Here is a 19,441-nt window from a genome sequence, read left to right on the forward strand (position 1 = left end):
GTCTATGTGTACACATATATGTATATACACATTTTCTTTATCCATTCATCCATCAGTGGACACTTAGGTTGCTTCTGTATCTTGGCTATTGTGCATAATGTTGCAATAAACATATGGCACATGTATCTTTTTGAACTACTGTTTTTGTTTTCTTTGGACAAATACCAAAAGTAGAATTGCTGAATTGAATGGCATTCTATTTTTGAGGAACCTCCATACTGTTTTCCACAGTGGCTGAACCAATTCACATTCCCACCAACAGTGCACAAAGGTTCCCTTTTCTCTACAACCTTACTAATACCTGTTTTTTTGGCATTAGCCATCCTGATGGGGGTAAAGTGATAGTGTATTGTTGGTTTGAGTGGCATTTCCCTGATGATTAGTGATATTGAGCACATTTCATGCACCTGTTCACCATTGGTATGTCTTCTTTGGAAAAATAGTGAAATTCTCTGCCCATTTTTAAATCGATTGTCTTCTTACCATGAAATTGTATGAGTTCTTTATATATTTGGAGTATTAACACCTCATCAGATAAATGATTTGCAAATATTTTCTCTCACTCAGTAGGTTGCCTTTTCATTTTGTTGGTGTCCTTTGCTGTGCAGAAGCTTTTCAGTTTGATGCAGTACAATTGTTTATTTTTGCTTTTGTTACCTTTGCTTGTGTTGTCAAATCAAAAAATCATCACCAAGGTTGATGTCAAGGAGTTTACTGCCTATGTTTTCTAGGAGTTTCATGGTTTCAGGTCTTATGATGATCACTTCATGAATTTTCATTTCATCCCTGCGTAGGAACTATGCTAATCTTCTCTGTATCCTTCCAATTTAAAATATGTGCTGCCAAAGGGAGAACAAAATCTCATTTAGCATCTCAATGTATGTGTGTACTTGTTTATATATGTGTGTTGGGGACAATGAGGATTCAAGTTAAACTGAGAAGGAAAAAAATATGCTGCTAAACAGGTATTATACACTTTTGAAATAAACAGCTATAAACTAGTAAAATCACCTAATCCAAGAGGTGCTGACTTACGCTCACAGCATTAGCAATGGACTTCTTGTCCTTTCTCCAAATGTGTTACCTCCCCTCCAAGGGGAGATTTAAACTGATCTCATCCTGTACTCATCTACTTTAAAGAACACTGAACTGTAATTTTTCTTAGTTTCTTCTTTCTAACCTCAGGGTTGAAGTTCAGAATCATTTTTCCTAAGAGAACGTTTTCCCTTGGCACATTCTGCAGCCTCCTCTGCAGAAGCTTATGTGAGATACAGTCCTGAGAGCAGGGGCACTGGCTGACAAAGTACCATCCATGGGGTTTTCCTCTGTTCCTAGAAGTTCAGTGGTCCAAGCACCTCACTTCTGCACCAAGCCAAAAGAAGAAACCACTTAATAAATGCATGGTGGAGAACGCAGTGAAATGATGACCTGGCTCTGCCACCACATGAGGCTACCCCAGCTGTCTTCCTCTCACAATCTGGTTCAGAGCAGACCAAGGAAAACATGGGATGAGGCTGTGCTCAGGCTCAATTATACATTTAAATTGCCTATATTTAAAAACCCCTAAAAACTGTAATAGCTTAATTAAGCTGGTAACTTCATAGCATGCTTCCCCTTACAGCCTAACTCTAAGGGCTTTCTCTTTAACTGGGAAGTGAGTGACAATTTTGCCTTGCTGGCTGGCTGGCTGCTGGAAAGAGGAGGGTCCGTGAGATGGGAAAATGAAGTGCATCTAGGTGGAAGCTAAAATCCCCAGTGGCAGATGGTCTACAAATCTCAGGTCCTCTGGAGTACATAAAACAGGGCTGTGAGGAAAGAAGAGGCAGGGATTTAGGTTCTAGGAAGAGTAGGACTAGTGTTCCCGTAGTGAAGCTCACCTCTGGAATCCATCAACAAAAACACTATTTCAAGGAACATAAAAGGCAGATTATGACTCACATGTGACCTGAAAGGAAAAGAAGGCCCTATTATAAGAAAGCAGAATGGCCCTATCCCCATTCCTATCTAAATGGCACCATTTGTGACTTTCCTTGCCCACACGATTTATAACCTTGAAGGAGCACCTTAATGTCACTGAACGGATGGATTATCAACCTTCATCCACAGGTGGTTAATCTCTGTGGAGAGGTTGGGGGTTCCGATCACCACTTACTTTACAGAAAAGACTCATCAGGGCTGCAACAGTTCATTATCAAAACACTCAGGTCTCCTGTTGTTGGAGAAATCCTTTATTTAGGGAAATGTTGAAGCATTTGTCTAATATAAAAATTAAAAAAAACTAATTGCTGATCACTTCATGTTTTAAAGTGCAGTTAAAGATGTAGGCTACAGAATCAGACTGTATTTTTTTCTTGAATACTACCTCTCTCACCAGGATTAGAGGCTTGAGGTAGGAGCCTGATTTTCCTTATCATTAAAATGGGATACTACTACTAGTTCCTACCTCACAAATTTGGTAGGATTTAATGAAAACATATATATGACACTTAGCACAGTGCCTGGTTCTTAATCACTCAGTGTTAGCTTATGATATTATTGTTGTTAATTTCACAAAGCTCACATTCCCTGGGATTGATACTTACTGCAACACCATCAATTATGTATCTGATCATGTGTCAGAGAAGGAGATCTATTGGCCACCCTGACTCCTCAGGGTTATGGAAAGGTGACTGGTGACCCAGTTTCACTAAATGTTGCTTATTTGGAATTCAGGTATCTCTTCTTAGTTCTTTAACAGCTGCTTGCATTAGCCTTTTGGGAACTGAGCAAAAGGCTTTTCACTTTTAGGAAACTACATGTTCTCTGTCTTTAAATCAAAGGTGAAATGCACCGTGCCATGGCAGTAATCCAAAGTTTGGAGGCCACATGGACTTCCTAGTTTAAACTCATTTTCTATGAAGTCAAAACTCATACTTTGCTATTGAATGTGCTGAAAGCTATTAGCTGAGACAGCAGTGAACAGACATGAGAAGGAGGCCCCTCGTGGCCAAAATGAGGCTTCTCCCTCTCAGCTTTTTAATGGCATGTGAAAGGCATTAATCCACACTTTCATTTCCTATTAGCCAAATAGAAATGTCTTGAGATAATGTGAATACCTTATGGCATAAGTGACTTTCTAAAGTATCTTATTAGAACTCCTTATCTGTGTAAATTAGGCAGTGCTGGAGCTTGACAGCAAGGAGCACACTTCTTAAAAAGTGACTATTGGGAGCAGCTCACAAAAAGTTAGCCAAGTCCCACTGGGGAAACTTCCAGGGGACATGGCAGCTCTCACCTTTTCTCATGCACAATGCCTGTCATGTCACATGCAGATGACTTCCTTATGTGGCAGCTTTACCCAGAGAAGAAGTCAGGTTTCCCAAATGCCTCTCAAGATCCATTAGGACAGATCATGCTGTCACAAATGCAGGTTGGGACGTTAGCACAGAGAGCAAGCAGAGGAACTCCATCCTTGCAGGGTGTTCAGTGAGCTTCTGAGAGTGATTCCCTAGATTTCTGAAATATCCCTTTTCAAAAGGAAATTCATAAACTATCCAGGCTGCTTTGCTGATTTTAATGTAGGAGAGGTAAAAGTGGATCACTGTTGGAGAAAGCTAAAAGCAAAGTAATCCCTAAAACCTAAACAAACATACCTCTGAAGCCATTCTGTCTCTTCAGAATGGAAAGTTACGTTGGTTTGAAGCGGCTCACCTGGAGGTATGCAAGGAGGAGCGTGGACTTAACCTACCCGGCTTCAGTCCTACCTCTTCCTCCTCCACTTGCCCTGCTCAACCCTCTAAGGGCCACATCACATTAATCCTTACACTAAGGCTCCTTCTATTCTGCCCAGATCTATGTGAAATGAAGGGTCATTTCTTTATTTCCCTGGGAGACTCTGCCAGAAGCCCACAGTAACCATCATCTCCATTGCTTTCCTTTATTTAAATTTCTCCTTACAGGACTACCTCCCAGTAAACTTGTATTTTTTAATAGGAAGAGACACCATTTCCTTTAGAAAGGAGTTTGTTCTTTCCATAAAGATTCACTGACATCCACTGTAAAAACAGTATACTTTCTTCATAAAAACAAACTTTCTACATTCAGATGTTTTTTGTAGGTGTGTGTGTTTTGTTTTTGTTTTTCTTTTTGTTTTCTTAGCATCAGAATTTTATAATTCAAGCTTTTTTCCTAAAATGCAAGTGAATCTGACTTTTAAAATGCTGGCCATTTATCTTGCTACATGAATCAATTTTTTCTATTTTCCTAATCAATAATGGTGCATTTCAATTCCTCCAGCATATTTCAGGTAAATGGTTAAATCAGTAAGGCCACAGTTACAGATGCACCAGTTGTCTCCTGATGAGGCAGAGAAAATGAACAGTTAATGGGTAAATGATAGGCTGAGGCTGAGGTCAATATTTACCCCACACTACAATAAATCTTGGTAACTGGGTAACTACCAAAATAATATGTTAGTAATCAGTAGGGTATGCTGTATCCTTCTAGCAGTTTCATTAGAGAGGTATGGAAATTCTGAGAATAAAGGTTGCAATAACTTAGCAGTATAATTTGTGGACCAATTTAGGCAGATTGGTGAAGGAGAAAATATGCTTTGCCTACAATAACTTGGTAGTATGCTTCTGGTCCGAAAGAAAATCATCCTTTATATCAAGGTGAAGATCTAGAATCTCCCTGGCTTTCAACTTTTTATATGCATTAGAATCTTTTGGGGTGCTTTTAGATAAATACAAATTCCTGGATTCCACCAATATTTAAATCAAGGAGGAATGGTCTTCTGCCCACTTAGTGTTTTAAAAAACACTCGTGAATCTGATGCAGACAAGCTAGAGGACATATTTTGAGAAACACTGATGTAAAGTCTATTATTCATTGTGCCTGGGAGGTTAGTAATTGAGTAACCCAAACCCATCAACTAACCAGAATGTATTTAGAGGCAACTACATTCAAAGCCGTATATGGCTGTGGTCATTATGGAGTTCTCACTTGCCTGTATTTGGCCTTTGTTGCTGCTCTGCTCTGTGTAGGAGGATAATAATTCTGGAGTCTTACATATGAGATTGGATAAGGTAAAAACAGACTTATTATCGTAATTTATCAGTAAAGATTGTTAAAAGAATCTCTTAGAAAAGCAATTGCTCATACTTGGAGACACAGCCTTTTCCTAAATACAAACATGCAGAAGAAAATCATACTATTACACAATAGTTAAGTATTTGCAAACTTTATTGGGAAGTTACCCCTATTGGTAAAACATTTTTGAATACGAACCTCTCAATAATGTATTGTTTATAGACCATGTAAGCAAAAAATTTTACTAATTATGTACATTATTCAGTAGGAACAATATAAATTTTAAATGTGATAAACTAGCTAGAGTTTCAATAGTTTCTTTCTGCATACCAATAAATAAATCATGGTGTTATATTGTCAACTGTCTGAATAGACTTGTCTAGCCTGGCTTTGTATATTTTTATACTCTCTGATGTACATTAAAGTATTTGTTGGCACATAATTAAAATAACTTCCAAAAAGTGGGACAAGAACTTTCTTTTATAGCCCCAACATAAGATAGTGTTTCTCAAATGATCTTTGATTGGTAATTTCCAGGTATATCTTTAAAATAGTTTTTAGGCTAACTTTCCTCCAAATGGCATGGGAAAAATGTGTTAATGGATAGACTGTCCTCAATTTCAAGTTTGTCAAACATAATTTATATTTACACTGTAGGTCTTTTGCTGTCACTTTCTTTATGACTGTGTCCAAAGTGTGTATGTAACATCAGGATCCTGTTTTAGTTTTGTTGTAGTTTGATGATATTGCTTGTGTTCTTTATAATTCATGTTGAAATTCCTTGGTACCCCTGAAAGGTCTTCTAAGCTTTTCTGCTATCCCTGACTTCATTGACCACTCATGACATATATTTGAAAGCTCTTTCAAGCTTTATGTGCAACGGAATCACTTAGAGATCTTGAAAATAGCAGATAGTTATTCATTGAATCTGAAGCAAGGTATTGAGCTCTGTATTTCAGCAAGCTTACAGGCATATGTGTGAGGCTGCCAGTCTGTCAACAAAAAGTTCTGTATATTTGGCTCTCACCAAGTGCTACAATGTGTTGCTCCCATTTCCAGGCATGTACCCTGTATACTCAAGTGCATGTATTTCTCATGAATGCAGTAATCTCTTTAGCAAAGTCTCATTGATGATGATAAGGTACTTGACATCAGTTCTGTAGTCATTAAAACACTTTTCATTTCTAAAATATCCCAAGAAAGCATCTTTTAATCATGAAATGATCTTGGAAGAGTGTCAGCACATGAAGCGTGCCAAATCTTAGTCTTTCAAAATCTCTGAAGGATGACAATCTTAGACATCATTGTTGTGGGCTTTGAAAGCATTCAGCAAGCAAAGAAAAACAAGAACATGAGATACTATACACTGAAATGATATGCACCAAAATATTGAAACTGAGTATTTCGGGGAGATATTACAACAGCATTTTTTTCTTGATCTTAAATCTATATTTCTCTAGATGTTTTTATAGTTCATATGTATTTTATAATAATCATTACAGACTTTCAGAGACCAAGAAAAACTTCTATCTTTTTAAAACCTCATGGAAAATACCCACAATTTAGCTATTTACCATGATTTCTAATTCTTTGTTCCCTTGTTATTTGTCACATTTTACTTGATTGTCTAGCAGTGTTCACTGGAGAGAGACATTCTTATAACACCACATTTCTTAACACTTTGTTAAGGCCATTATGGGTACTCAGGATCTACCTGTTGGCTGATTGTCAATTTTCTAGCTTCATTGAATTTCCATACACATTATATGAAAGGAAGTTCATCAGCACACTGAATATTTACTTCAAATCACCAAAATGTCTGATTTTTTTTGCATATAGGTTTATATGAAAACTGAAGCTTATATCTGAAGTAAGAGTGTGGTTTATGGCTTACTATATGCCAAAAGAAAACACATGGCAAAGTATCCCTGGAAGCCCACATCAAAAAATTTAGTGGGTATTACTCATAAAAACTTCTCATTTCTTAACCCACCTGTCTGCACACAGAGAAAAGACCATAATTCTGACAGCACTAGGGTATTGATGTGCTGGCACTGAGTAGGGTCTGGGATGACAAGTTAAATGGTGCCCCTATTCTGAAGAAGACACTAGAGAAAAGATGGAAATTACTTGGGGTAGCTGCAAATCACACTCAATATCACTCCGTTTGTTTCTGCCAAAATTCTGCCAGTATGTTCAGCTTGATTTAAGGGACATATGATGAAAATGGAAAAGAGTTTCTAATCACAGCTATTAATTATGAAGGGCTAAATTCAAAGGGATTTCCTAATTAAAATTTTGAAGTATCTTAAATATAATGTAAGACTTGAATTCTGAGGCAACACACGGGAATTCTTTAGAACAGCCTACAAGACAAGGAAGGTGGAGGATTCCCAAGTGTACAGAAAAGTAGGTCCTTGGGTGTTTTTGTTTGTGTGTGTGTGTGTCTTTAATGTTCTCAGGGTCTCCATCCACTGGAACAAGGCATTCCTGCTCTAGTTGTAAATCCAACAAAGTCAAATTCAGAACTGCTGTGAGTGGTCTGAGAAGCTGAGATCCATGTGCTGTGAAGAAATACAAACATAGCCTAGTAGAACATAGGATCCATAGGACCCATAGGATCCAAGAATAACCAGCAGGGATAAGCAATAAACAAGCTGCACTGGTATATTCATTTAACAACATTTACTAGCTGGTTCTTATATGTCAGCTGCTTATTCTAAGTAAATGGACAAATTCTGACTTTGTGGAGCTTGCGTACAGCAGGTAGAGAAAGACAACACATGTATATCAAATAAATAGGTACAGTGCATTCTATCTATCTGCTATAGTATAAAAGTAAAAATGGAAAATGAATGGTGCTGGTTATGAGGTGGGATGGGAGTGAAGTGGATTGCAGTCTTAAGTGAAGGTATCAGGGTAATCCTCTATGAGAAGGGTCATTAAAACAAAGACTCAGGAAAGGTGAGGGAATGAGCCATTCAATACTTGGGGGAAGTGCTTCCTCCTGTCTTAGTGCAAAGCCCTCATGTTAGAGTATGCTTGCCACATTTAGGGGACTGCAAGGAAGCCTGTGTGTCTAGCAAGGAATGGGCTGATGAGAAAAATAAAAGGACACGGAGGGAGAAAAATATGGTAGTGTGAGAAGTGAGGCAGAAATTTCCTTCCCAAATCATATAAAACATGAAAATACAGCATATACAACTAATCCTAAAAAAGTGATTCAAAGACTGTAGAACAGACTGTCTACATAGGGGGAAAAAGAGAAGACCTCAAAGAAAAGGGTAAAGTAGCAAAGTCAGGATCTGGTAGGACCCAGACCCTCCACTTACCCTAGCTCACAGGTGGGAGGAAGAGAAATGGAGTGGGGAGGGAGTAGAAGCCCAGAACTGCTAAACACCCAGCCCTGGAGATCTTCAGGAGCATGAACCCACATTGTATGGTGCTGTGGAGGTTAATGGGGTTGGAAAGCAAAGACAGGTTGAAATACTCAGAGAGACTGAGATTCCAGCTGCTTGTGAAGAACATGTATGCCTAACCAGTCCCCTGGGGCAAAAGAAAGGTGGGCAGTTTGCAAGACTTTCCAGGAGTGAGAAAGGCACTAAAGAGACAAAGACTGCACAGAGCTCACTATTCAGGAGAAAGGGCCAGTGGACAAAATCATCCCAACATACTCAGGCAACCAGGTTAAGAACTTCAGATGCTCCATTCCATAATTAGAGAGTTAAGTTAGACTGTTGGGTAGTAAATAAGCTGCCCTTGAACCTTTGGTAACTGCAAATCTAGAGCCTGCAATAGCCATAAGTACATATTTGTTGATTATCATCCTAAATTTAAATGGACTGAATGTACCAATCAAAAGACACAGAGTTATAAAGTGAATAATAAAACAAGACCCATCTATATGCTGCTTACAAGAGACTTACTTCAAATCCAAGGCATACACAGACTAAAACTGAAGGGATGGAAAAGGATACTTCATGCAAATAATAGTAAGAAAAAAGCAGGAGTTGTAGTACTTGTATCAGACAAAACAGATTTAAAAACAAAGAAAGTAATGAGACAAGGATATTAGATAATGATAAAGGGGTCAGTCCAACAACAGGATATAACCATTATAAATATCTGTGCACCCAATATAGGAGCACCTAAATATGTGAAACAAATACTAACAGAGTTAAAGGGGGAAACAGAATGCAATTAATTCATGTTAGGAGATTCAAAATACCACTTACTCTAAAGAACAGATCAACCAGGCAGAGGCACTGAACAACACATTAGAACAGATGGACCTAACAGACATCTATAGAACACTCCACCCAAAACCAGCAGGATACACATTCTTCTCAAGTGTACATGCATCATTTTCCAGAATATATTATATACTAGACCACAAAAAGACCATCAGTAAATGCAGAAAGATTGAAATTGTGCCAACCAGCTTCTCAGGCAACAAAGGTAAGAAATTAGAAATAAATTATGCAAAGAAAATAAAAAGCTCAAAAAGACATGGAGCTTTAACATGTTCCTAAACAGTCAATGGATCAATGACCAAATAAAAACAGAGATCAAGCAATGTATGGAGAAAAATAAAAACAACTCAGCACCTCAAAACCTGTGGGATGCAGCAAAGGCAGTTCTAAGAGGAATGTATACTGCAGTACATGCTTGCCTCAAGAAAGAAGAACAATCCAAAAAGAACAGTCTAAACTCACAAATAATGAAGCTAGAAAAATAAAAATAAATAGGGCCCAAAGTTAGTAGAAGGAAGGACATAATAAAGATCAGAGCAGAAATAAATAAAATTGAGAAGAATAAAACAATAGAATCAATTAAACTAGGAGCTGGTTCTTTGAGAAAATAAACAAAATAGATAAAACCCTATCCAGATTTATCAAGAAAAAAAGGAAATGCACACACATAAACAGAATCAGAAATGAGAAAGGAAAAGTCACTATAGACACCACAAAAACACAAAGAATTATTAGTGAATACTGTGAAAAATTATATGCCAACAAATTAGATGACCCAGAAGAAATGGACAACTTTCTAGAAAAATACAACCTTCCAAGACTGACCCAAGACAAAACAGGAAATCTCAACAGACCAATTACCAGCAATAAATTTGAGTTGGTAATCAAAAAACTACCTAAGACCAAAATCCCTGGACCAGATGGCTTCACAGCTGAATTTTATCAAACATTTAAAGAAGATGTAATACCCATTCTTCTTAATGTATTCCCAAAAGTAGGAAAGGATGGAATACTTCTAACCTGATTCTATAAGGCCACAATCACTCTAATACCAAAACCAGATTAAGACACCATAAAAAAAAAGAAAATTACAGACCAGTATCCCTGATGAACATACATGCAAAAATTCTCTACAAAATATTAGCAAACCAAATTCAAAATACATCAAAAAGATCATCCATCATGGTACAGTATTAGAAAATTCATTAACATCGTATTACACATCAACAAAAAGAAGGACAAAAATCACATGATCACCTCAATAGATGCTGAAAAAGCATTTGACACAATTAAACATTCATTCATGATAAAAACTCTCAACAAAATGGGTATAGAGGGCAAGTACCTCAACATAATAAAGGCCATATATGACAAAACCACAGCCAACATCATACTTAACAGAGAAAAGCTGAATGATTTTCCTCTAAAATCAGGAACAAGACAAGGATGCCCACTCTCCTCACTTTCATTCAACATAGTACTGAAGGCTCTAGCCATGGCAATCAAACAGCACAAAGAAATAAAAGGAATCCAGATTGGTAAAGAAGTTAAACTGTCCCTGTTTGCCAATGACATGATATTGTACATAAAAATCCCTAAAGAATCCACCCAAAACTACTAGAACTAATATCTGAATTCAGCAAAGTTGCAAGATGCAAAATTTATACACAGAAATCTGTTGCTTTCCTACATACTAATGATGAACTAGCCAAAAAAGAAATCAGGAAAACAATTCCATTTACAATTGCATCAAAAAGAATAAAATACTGAGGTATAAACCTAACCAAGGAGGTGAAAGACCCATACCCTGAAAACTACAAGACACTCATGAGAGAAATTAAAGAAGACACCAATAAATGGAAATACGTTCCATGCTTATGGATAAGAAGAATTAATATTGTCAAAATGTTCATCCTGCCTAAAGATATTTACAGATTCAAAGCAATCCCTATAAAAATACAGCATTCTTCAATGAACTTGAGCAGATAGTTCTAAAATTCATATGGAACAACAAAAGATCCCAAATAGCCAAAGCAATCCTGAGAAGGAAGAATAAAGCTGGGGGGATTATGCTCCCCAACTTCAAGCTCTACTACAAAGTCACAGTAATCAAAACAATTTGGTACTAGCACAAGAATAGACCCATAGATCAAGGGAACAGAATAGAGAACCCAGATATAAACCCACACATATATGGGCCAATTAATATATGATAAAGGAGCCATCAATGTCCAATGGGTAAATGACAGCTTCTTCAACAGCTGGTGTTGGCAAAACTGGACAGCTACATGTAAGAGAATGGAACTGGATTATTGTTTACCTCCATACACCAAAGTAAACTTGAAATGGATCAAAGACCTGAATGTAAGTCATGAAACCATGAAACTTTTAGAAGAAAATGTAGGCAAAAATCTCTTGAATATAAACATGAGCAACTTTTTCCTGAACACATCTCCTTGGGCAAGGGAAACAAAAGCAAAAATGAACACAAAATGGGACTACATCAAACTAAAAAGCTTCTGGAGTAAAAGTAAAGGACACCATCAATAGAACAAAAAGGCATCCTACATTTTGGAAGAATATATTCATAAATGACATATATATATAATGTCATAAAGGGAAAATATCCAAAATATATAAAGAGTTCACACACTTCGACACCCAAAAAACAAATAACATGATTAAGAAATGGGCAGAGGATCTGAAATGAAACTTCTCCAAAGAAGAAATTCAATTGTCCAACAGACACATGAAAAGATGCTCCATATCGCTAATCATCAGAGAAATGCAAATTAAAACCACAATGAGGTATCACCTCACACCAGTTAGGATGGCCAACATCCAAAAGACAGGAAACAACAAATGCTGAGGAGGATTCAGAGAAAGGGGAACCCTCCTACACTGTTGGTGGAAATGTAAATTAGTTTAACCATTGTGGAAAGCAGTATGGAGATTCCTCAAAAAACTAAATAAACAAATACCATTTGACTCAGTAATTCCACTCCTAGGAATTTACCCAAAGAAAACAGGATCCCTGATTCAAAAAGACATATACACCCCTATGTTTATTGCAGCACTATTTATAGTAGCCGAGATATGGAAGCAACTTCAGTGTCCATCAACAGATAAATGGATAATGAAGATGTGGTACATATATGTACAATGGAATATTATTCAGTCATATAAAGAAAACAAATCCTACCATTTGCAATGACATGATGGAGCTAGAGTGTATTATACCCAGTGAAATAAGCCAGGCCTGGAAAGACAAGTATTATGTGATTTCACTCGGTGGTGGAGTATAACAACAAAGCAACATTGAATGAACAAAACAGCAGCAGACTCACAGACTCCAAGAAGGAACTAGTAGTTACCAAAGGGAATTGGTTGAGGAGGGAGGGAGAGGAGGATTAAGGGGCATTATGATTAGCACACACAATATACGTAGGTCACAGGGAAGGCAGTGCAGCATGGAGAAAACAAGTAATGACTCTATAGCATCTTACTACGCTGATAAGACAGTGACTGCAGTGGGGTGAGGGGAGACTTGATAGCATGGGTGAATGTTGAAACCACAATGTTGTTTGTGTGAAACCTTCATAAGATTGCATATCAATGAAACTTTAATTTAAAAAAAAGAAATAGAAGTAATTGGACACAAATTTATCATATAAAGAGGCTTAGATCATGTAGATCATTTTAACCCAAACTAAGGACTTTGCTGGTGAAATTTGACCCTGTGTCAAAGCACCAGGTTTAATCTCCATTTCCTCTATATTTCCCTTCATCATTCCTTTTAACATGACTTAAAATCTTCCAGTCCAGTTCCTGCTGTGTCCTTCCTTCCTACCTATATTCCTGCAATGATCTCCTTGATTTAGGTCCTTGCTTGTTCCAATTCATACTAATTCTGCAAATTTGTTTTCCTAAGATACAGAGAGGTTTTCTTTGCAAAAATATCATCTGGGCTTGTTATTGCTTCTAAAATTTAGTAAAAATTTTCTCTTAACTTTGCAATATGGCTTTTACCTACTCTTCAACCTAATAGTTTCCTGTGCACCATTCAACTATTTTCTCCAGTTTCTATCCCTTTGCTCATGTCATGCTCTAAACATGAATTGGTTCCTATCTTTTATTAACACCTTTTCTATTCTTCATATCTCCCCAAATACCATAGTTATCATCCCAATCTCAGCAAAAGTAGTTTCTCACTTTTACACAATCCCCCAAAGTTTATTTTTACTATAAGACAGATCCTGTTTCTCAGATATTAATGGTAAATAGACTCAAAACATTGGGAGTCAAATCTGTGTCTTATTCATGTTTTTGTTTCTTATGGAACTTGGAAATTTCAGAGTACTATAAATACTGATAGAATGTCATCACTCAAACTGTAAGCATAGGTAGGGAACTTTAGCATTATTGACACAACCTCATTCTGGATGTAATGGTCAGTCCTTCATCAAGACTCAGGGGCATTTAACTTTGTGACTATAGATACCTCTGTAATCCTTATGAGCACCCATGCTTTAAGCCCAAGACAAGGAACAGGGGATTAATTTAGGAATCCATCATATTTTTTAAGCCATGACAACTAGCTGTATCATAAATATAGCAGATCATCCAGCAGCATAAATAATGGAAACACTGTAGTGGGGGCAATAAAAGTGACTGATGTTCTGAGTTGTTAACCCTGGTATCCTTGTTCCATGTGGCTCTTTGTAGCCCACCTTTGTGCCTGAGATTGGCACTTCAGAAGCAGAGTCTGTGTAAAATGTCAGAAGTCAGACATTCACTGTGCACTCCTAGGCTGGATTTGTAAATGAGGGGGAAGATACCTGATCCAAAATAAACTAGGTCTACACATACATATAGGTCCTTATCATAACCATATTAATGATGGAGGGGCAAAAAATGGATGGAAAAAAATCTTAAAATGAAGGATGAGGAAAATCAGGCCACCCTGGTTTCATTTTTATTTTAAATAATAATAGCATCTAAAGAACTTGTCCTTTACTTGGATGTTATAGGTAAGGATGCCGTTTTCCTAATGTCCTATAGACACATGCATAATGAATTACATTCATGCTCTGACATGCTGAAAGGGAAATTTTGCTAAAGATTTGGTCCTGAGATGTATCACGTGGGAAAGGAGAGATGCAATCTCAACAGAAAACCTGATTCTCATTCTACTTCTGCTACGAATTAGTGTCATTAGCTGATGTGAGTTTTGCAAACTTGTTCATCATTTCTGTCCCTTTACATACTTAATAATAAGGGAAAAGGGGACAAGCTTACTATGAATGAAGTACCTATTTTATAGAAAATGCTTTACCAACCTTCTGTGCTAATCTTTTTAGTGATACATTACTGTGTCCGTTTTCCAGGTAAGAAGGTTGGGGTCAGAGAGGCAGTGTAATTTCCCCAAGGTTACATGAAATAAGTGGCAAATTTGAATCCTGGTATTTGGAATCCAGAAGTTTTACTATGAGAACTGCATAGATGAAAGGTTTAAAAACAGATGCTATCCAAGAGCTGTTTCCTGTTCTAACATTCTGCGTCTGTCATCCCAAAGCACCGTGGAAGTTCCCATACTATGGCAAGTGTTAGAACTGGGGCAGTGCTTTGGCCATCTCCTAATCCCTATTCAATCTCCCGACTCCTTTGTGGAAAAGGACAAGTCTGCTCCTACCAGGCTTCTCAAATCCAGTCACACCAGAAGGATAATGACTGACTGGCTGGTCAAGGAGGCCACTTCCATTTTTGGGTAGAAAACCAAGGAGCAGTTTAGTAGAATATTCAGTTTCTCTGATACGGATTTATTCACTAGGGTCTTACACAGATTGGAAATACGATTTTGAGACTGTGGGGATCTTGGACTTCATTTTCCTTGGGGTGTGCAGAGGGAGCTCTTTTAAAAGTGGGTATTTTTTCTTCTCTGTTACATTAGCAACAAAGTGTGTGCTTTTCTGTTGTATGTCTGTGTTAACATTATCTCTGCCTAAAGTGTCATGCTTTACCCCCATCTATATCCAAAATATTTACTCATCTCTTAATGCCCTGTTCAACATCATCTTCCTTAGTTTTTCAGCAGACACTAAGTCTGTTGTGCCACTGTGGCCTCCATTAGTTCTGTTTTGCATTACTTATGCATGCATCTTTCCTATAACAAATCTTTGTATTCCCAAGAGGGCCTAATGCAGTATTTTATAAACAGTCATATTTTAATATAAATCTGTATTAGGAATAAATTAATTTATGATGTAGGCCTAGGAATGGTACTTTCCTTCTGTGGTTTTCTCCTTTCCTGCCCCGTTGCATTCAGGATATTTTTAAATGGGTGACAGACTCTTGGGAAGTAGCTAGATTCCTAAATCTAGCCATTCAACTCCAGATGGGGCTAGAATTGATCCTTAGGAACCTGGCTATGCATGATATCTTTTACTGGGTTCTCAGGGAAAAGGGCCCTGAGGCAGAGATTTGCATGCATAGAGTTTATTGCCAAGTGCTTTCAGCAACAGCACCTGTTGTTTCAGCAACAGTGTTGGGGGTTAAGGGAAGCAGGAGGGGGAAAAGTGAGCAGTCATCCAACACAGTTGCAACAATGGCCGATCCCACCAGAAGCCCTAGAGCTAAGATAACCCTTCAGATGTGTCTTGAAGTTAGAGGGTGCCTTAATACTCCCTTATCAATGGATGCAAAACGATTCCCTGGGATGGGCGATTATTTTGGGAAAGACAAATGAGAAAGGCAGCTACTCTGGACCAGCCCAATAATTTGGTGGGGGGGAACTCAGCTATGACCAGGCAACAGCTGCTCCCAGTTTCTAGAAGGGGTGTGATCTGAGGCACCCCAACATCAATTACAGACTATAAGGAACAGTTTTATCTAAAAACAGGCATGAATATATTTCTTTGTTTTGTGTTGGCTTTGAAAATTCTTATTCTACCATATTCACAAGTGCTTAACAGTGGTAATCAAAGCCCCACGCAACACTGGCAAGGAGAATAACTTTGTAGTCAGAGGAGAAAAACTGCCACATCTCTGAATGAGCAGATTTCTAGGGTTCTTGAGTCTTACATAACAATTTTGAACAAAGAAGAGGTGGGGGTAAACTGAAATATCCTAAGAGTTTAGTACACTCTGGACAACATCTTAGGTCTACCTAAAATTTATGATTATTTAAGGGTTTTCAGAGTTGGTTAGATAAATGATTTTAGGGTTCCATTTGTGGATCGCTGGTATTGGAATCAGTTGAGGTGTTTATTAAAAATGCATCTTCCTGAGCCCCATTTCAAATCCTCTAAATGCAACTCTTTGTAGATTGGACCCAGAAATATGTATTTTAACAAACACAGTAGATGATTTTAATGCTCGTTAACATTTGAGAACCTTTAGTTTAGAAAAAAATTATTTAGACAAGAAGGTAGGAAGAGAATCAGACAGAGTATCTTCTGTAGAATGTCCCACTCTGAGAAGTTGATACAATTCTTCTATATGCTTCTGACCCTGAGAAATGGTAAATACTCAGACTTCTTTCTAAGATATATAGGCTCTGCCAGCCATAGTTTTTGGCTTAAAAAAATACAAAACAAAACACTGCAATTGCAGGCATCAAATATAAGTCATAATGCTGATGGCCATATTAATCATCTACTCTCTGAAAGATGTCATGGCCAATGTGTAAGGAAGACACTTGGGCTTAGGTTTTATTCTGTTCCCTCTCTAAACCTACTGTTAGATTTCTTCTCTTCTCCACAAGAATGAGGTTTGCATTGTATTGCTAAACCAACTCTCCAGAAAACACATATACATAAATAGATACATAAATTAAATCTGGATTTCTAGAATTTACTGATTTCCATGTTACAAATACTCCCACTCTAGTCACTTTCAAATTACCAATGGTTTAAGAACTGCTTGAGTGCTCGCTTCGGCAGCACATATACTAAAATTGGAATGATACAGAGAAGATTAGCATGGCCCCTGCGCAAGGATGACACGCAAATTCGTGAAGCGTTCCATATTTTTGGGGGTAGGAGAAAAGGGAGGGCTGTACAACACAGAGAAGGCAAGTAGTGATTCTACAACATTTTGCTATGCTGATGGACAGTGACTGTAAAGGGGTTTATAGGGGAGACCTGGTATAGGGGAGAGCCTAGTAAACATAATATTCGTCATGTAAGTGTAGATTAGTGATACCAAAAACAAAACAAAACAAAACAAAACAAAAAAAGGGCAGTTCCTGTGTGGTAACCTCCAATGAGTTCTACACAAGGGTATAAAGGGCATATAAAAGTGTAGGCAAAGGGTCTGTTTGCGTTTATACAGAAGATCAAAGCCTAATTGGGCTACCCTGAAAATGAACTAAGATATGATATGAAAAAGAACTTCCAACATCAGCACTCTCTGGAAGACTCATGCCAGAAGATGATCATCAAAAAACCCCAACAAAGATCCACGCACTGCTACAGCTGTAGATGCACTCATCCCACCAGTTCCTGGACTTGCCATGGGAATGAAGAAGGAGATATCTAAGCTGGCCTGTGCACACAGTAAAACAACAAATTTGACTGGATCTATACTGCTGGAACTCAACCAAGAATTAGGAGAAGTGCAAATTGTAGCACTCCAAAATCTTACAACCACAGACTATTTACTGTTAAAAGAACATAAGGGATGTGAATATTCCCCAGGAATGGGTTGTTTTAATTTGTCTGATTTCTCTCAGACTGTTCAAGTTCAGTTGGACAATATCCACCATATCATAGATAAGTTTTCACAAATGCCTAAGGTGCCTAAGTGGTTTTCTTTGTTTCACTGGAGATGGCTGGTAATTACAGGTATGCTTTGGTTATGTAACTATACTCCTGTTATGTTAATGTGTGTGCGCAATTTAAGTAGTAGCTTAAAACCTATACATGCTGAAGTTACTCTACAAGAAGATATGTCAAAGAAATAATCAATCTTTCCACGTTTTCTTCTGCCTGCTACTTCTATAGCTTTTCTTCTTCCTTCCTAATTACAACCCTTAAATAGAATTCGTGCCTCATATCAAATTTACCAAGTATCATAATTCTTCCAAGTGGTAAAGATACCTCAAGACAAATGCTGGGCATAGAAGCTACAGGGCATAAATATGCAAAGAAATAAAAAGCTAACCATTTCAAACAATAAGGCTTCTCTCTCACTTACCAACTTTACATTTCCCTGTATGGCCCCGGAAGATGACTGGTTAGCCAGAGACGGGTAAGATTCCTCAAGGGAGGAACAACCTAAGACAGGCACAGTTGCAGGGGGGTCATCAGGTGAGAAATTGGGGATCAACAGAGGTGAGGCTTAGAACCTCACCCCCCCGTTCTGAGAGAAATCTTCTGCATACGTGGATGTTTTATTGCCCTTGTCTAGCTTGGATTAACACATAGTCTACAGGCACACACCTGATCATCTACATTTGCTCTCTTACAACACTAAACTATGTTTTCTACCTTTATCTTGTATCTACCTACCACTTCAACTTCAGCATTTTATTAAAAGTAATAATAATAAAGAGAGGAATGTGGTATCCACATATAAACCAAGTATAAAAACCAAATGAGTATTCATATTTGAACTGACTGTCTATAGTTCATAATGCATGAGCAAAACCGAAAGTTTCTGTGATGACTGCCCTTGTACTGTTCACCATGTAACTTATTCATTATGTAAGAATTTGTTCTCCATGTAAGAACTTGTTTGTTATGCCTCAGAAGATTGGAGACTGACGAAAATTAGGCTTGGGGTGGATTAATGATTGTGCATTGAGCATTGACTCCCCTATACAGAATTTTCTTGTCGTTAACAACCATTTGATCAATAAATATGAGAGATGCCCTCAAAAAAAAAAAAAAAAAAAAAGGACAGACTTCCAATGGTAAAATAAATAAGTAACCGGGATGTAATGTATAGCATAAGGAATATAGTCAAGATATTGTAACAGCTTGGTAGGGTGATAGCTGGAACCTAGAATTATGTATATAAATGTTTTATCACTGTGTTGTACACTTGAAACTAATGTAATGTAATACTGTGCGTCAACTACCCTTCAATAAAAAATAATTATCTAAAAAAAAAAAGAA

At 37.5% G+C, this 19,441-nt stretch overlaps 2 non-coding genes across 2 annotated transcripts; one reads left to right on the forward strand and one right to left on the reverse strand.

Moving 5' to 3' along the window:
• Window positions 1-749: 749 nt before the first annotated feature.
• LOC118923069 (U6 spliceosomal RNA) lies at window positions 750-855 on the reverse strand. Its single transcript, XR_005029039.2, has one exon. It is a non-coding gene; the product is annotated as a U6 spliceosomal RNA (small nuclear RNA).
• A 16,392-nt stretch (window positions 856-17,247) lies between these two features.
• On the forward strand, window positions 17,248-17,354 carry LOC118923068 (U6 spliceosomal RNA). Its single transcript, XR_005029038.1, has one exon. It is a non-coding gene; the product is annotated as a U6 spliceosomal RNA (small nuclear RNA).
• The last annotated feature ends 2,087 nt before the right edge of the window (window positions 17,355-19,441 follow it).

This window comes from Manis pentadactyla, chromosome 8, assembly GCF_030020395.1.
Source record: "Manis pentadactyla isolate mManPen7 chromosome 8, mManPen7.hap1, whole genome shotgun sequence".
Lineage (NCBI taxonomy): Eukaryota > Metazoa > Chordata > Mammalia > Pholidota > Manidae > Manis > Manis pentadactyla.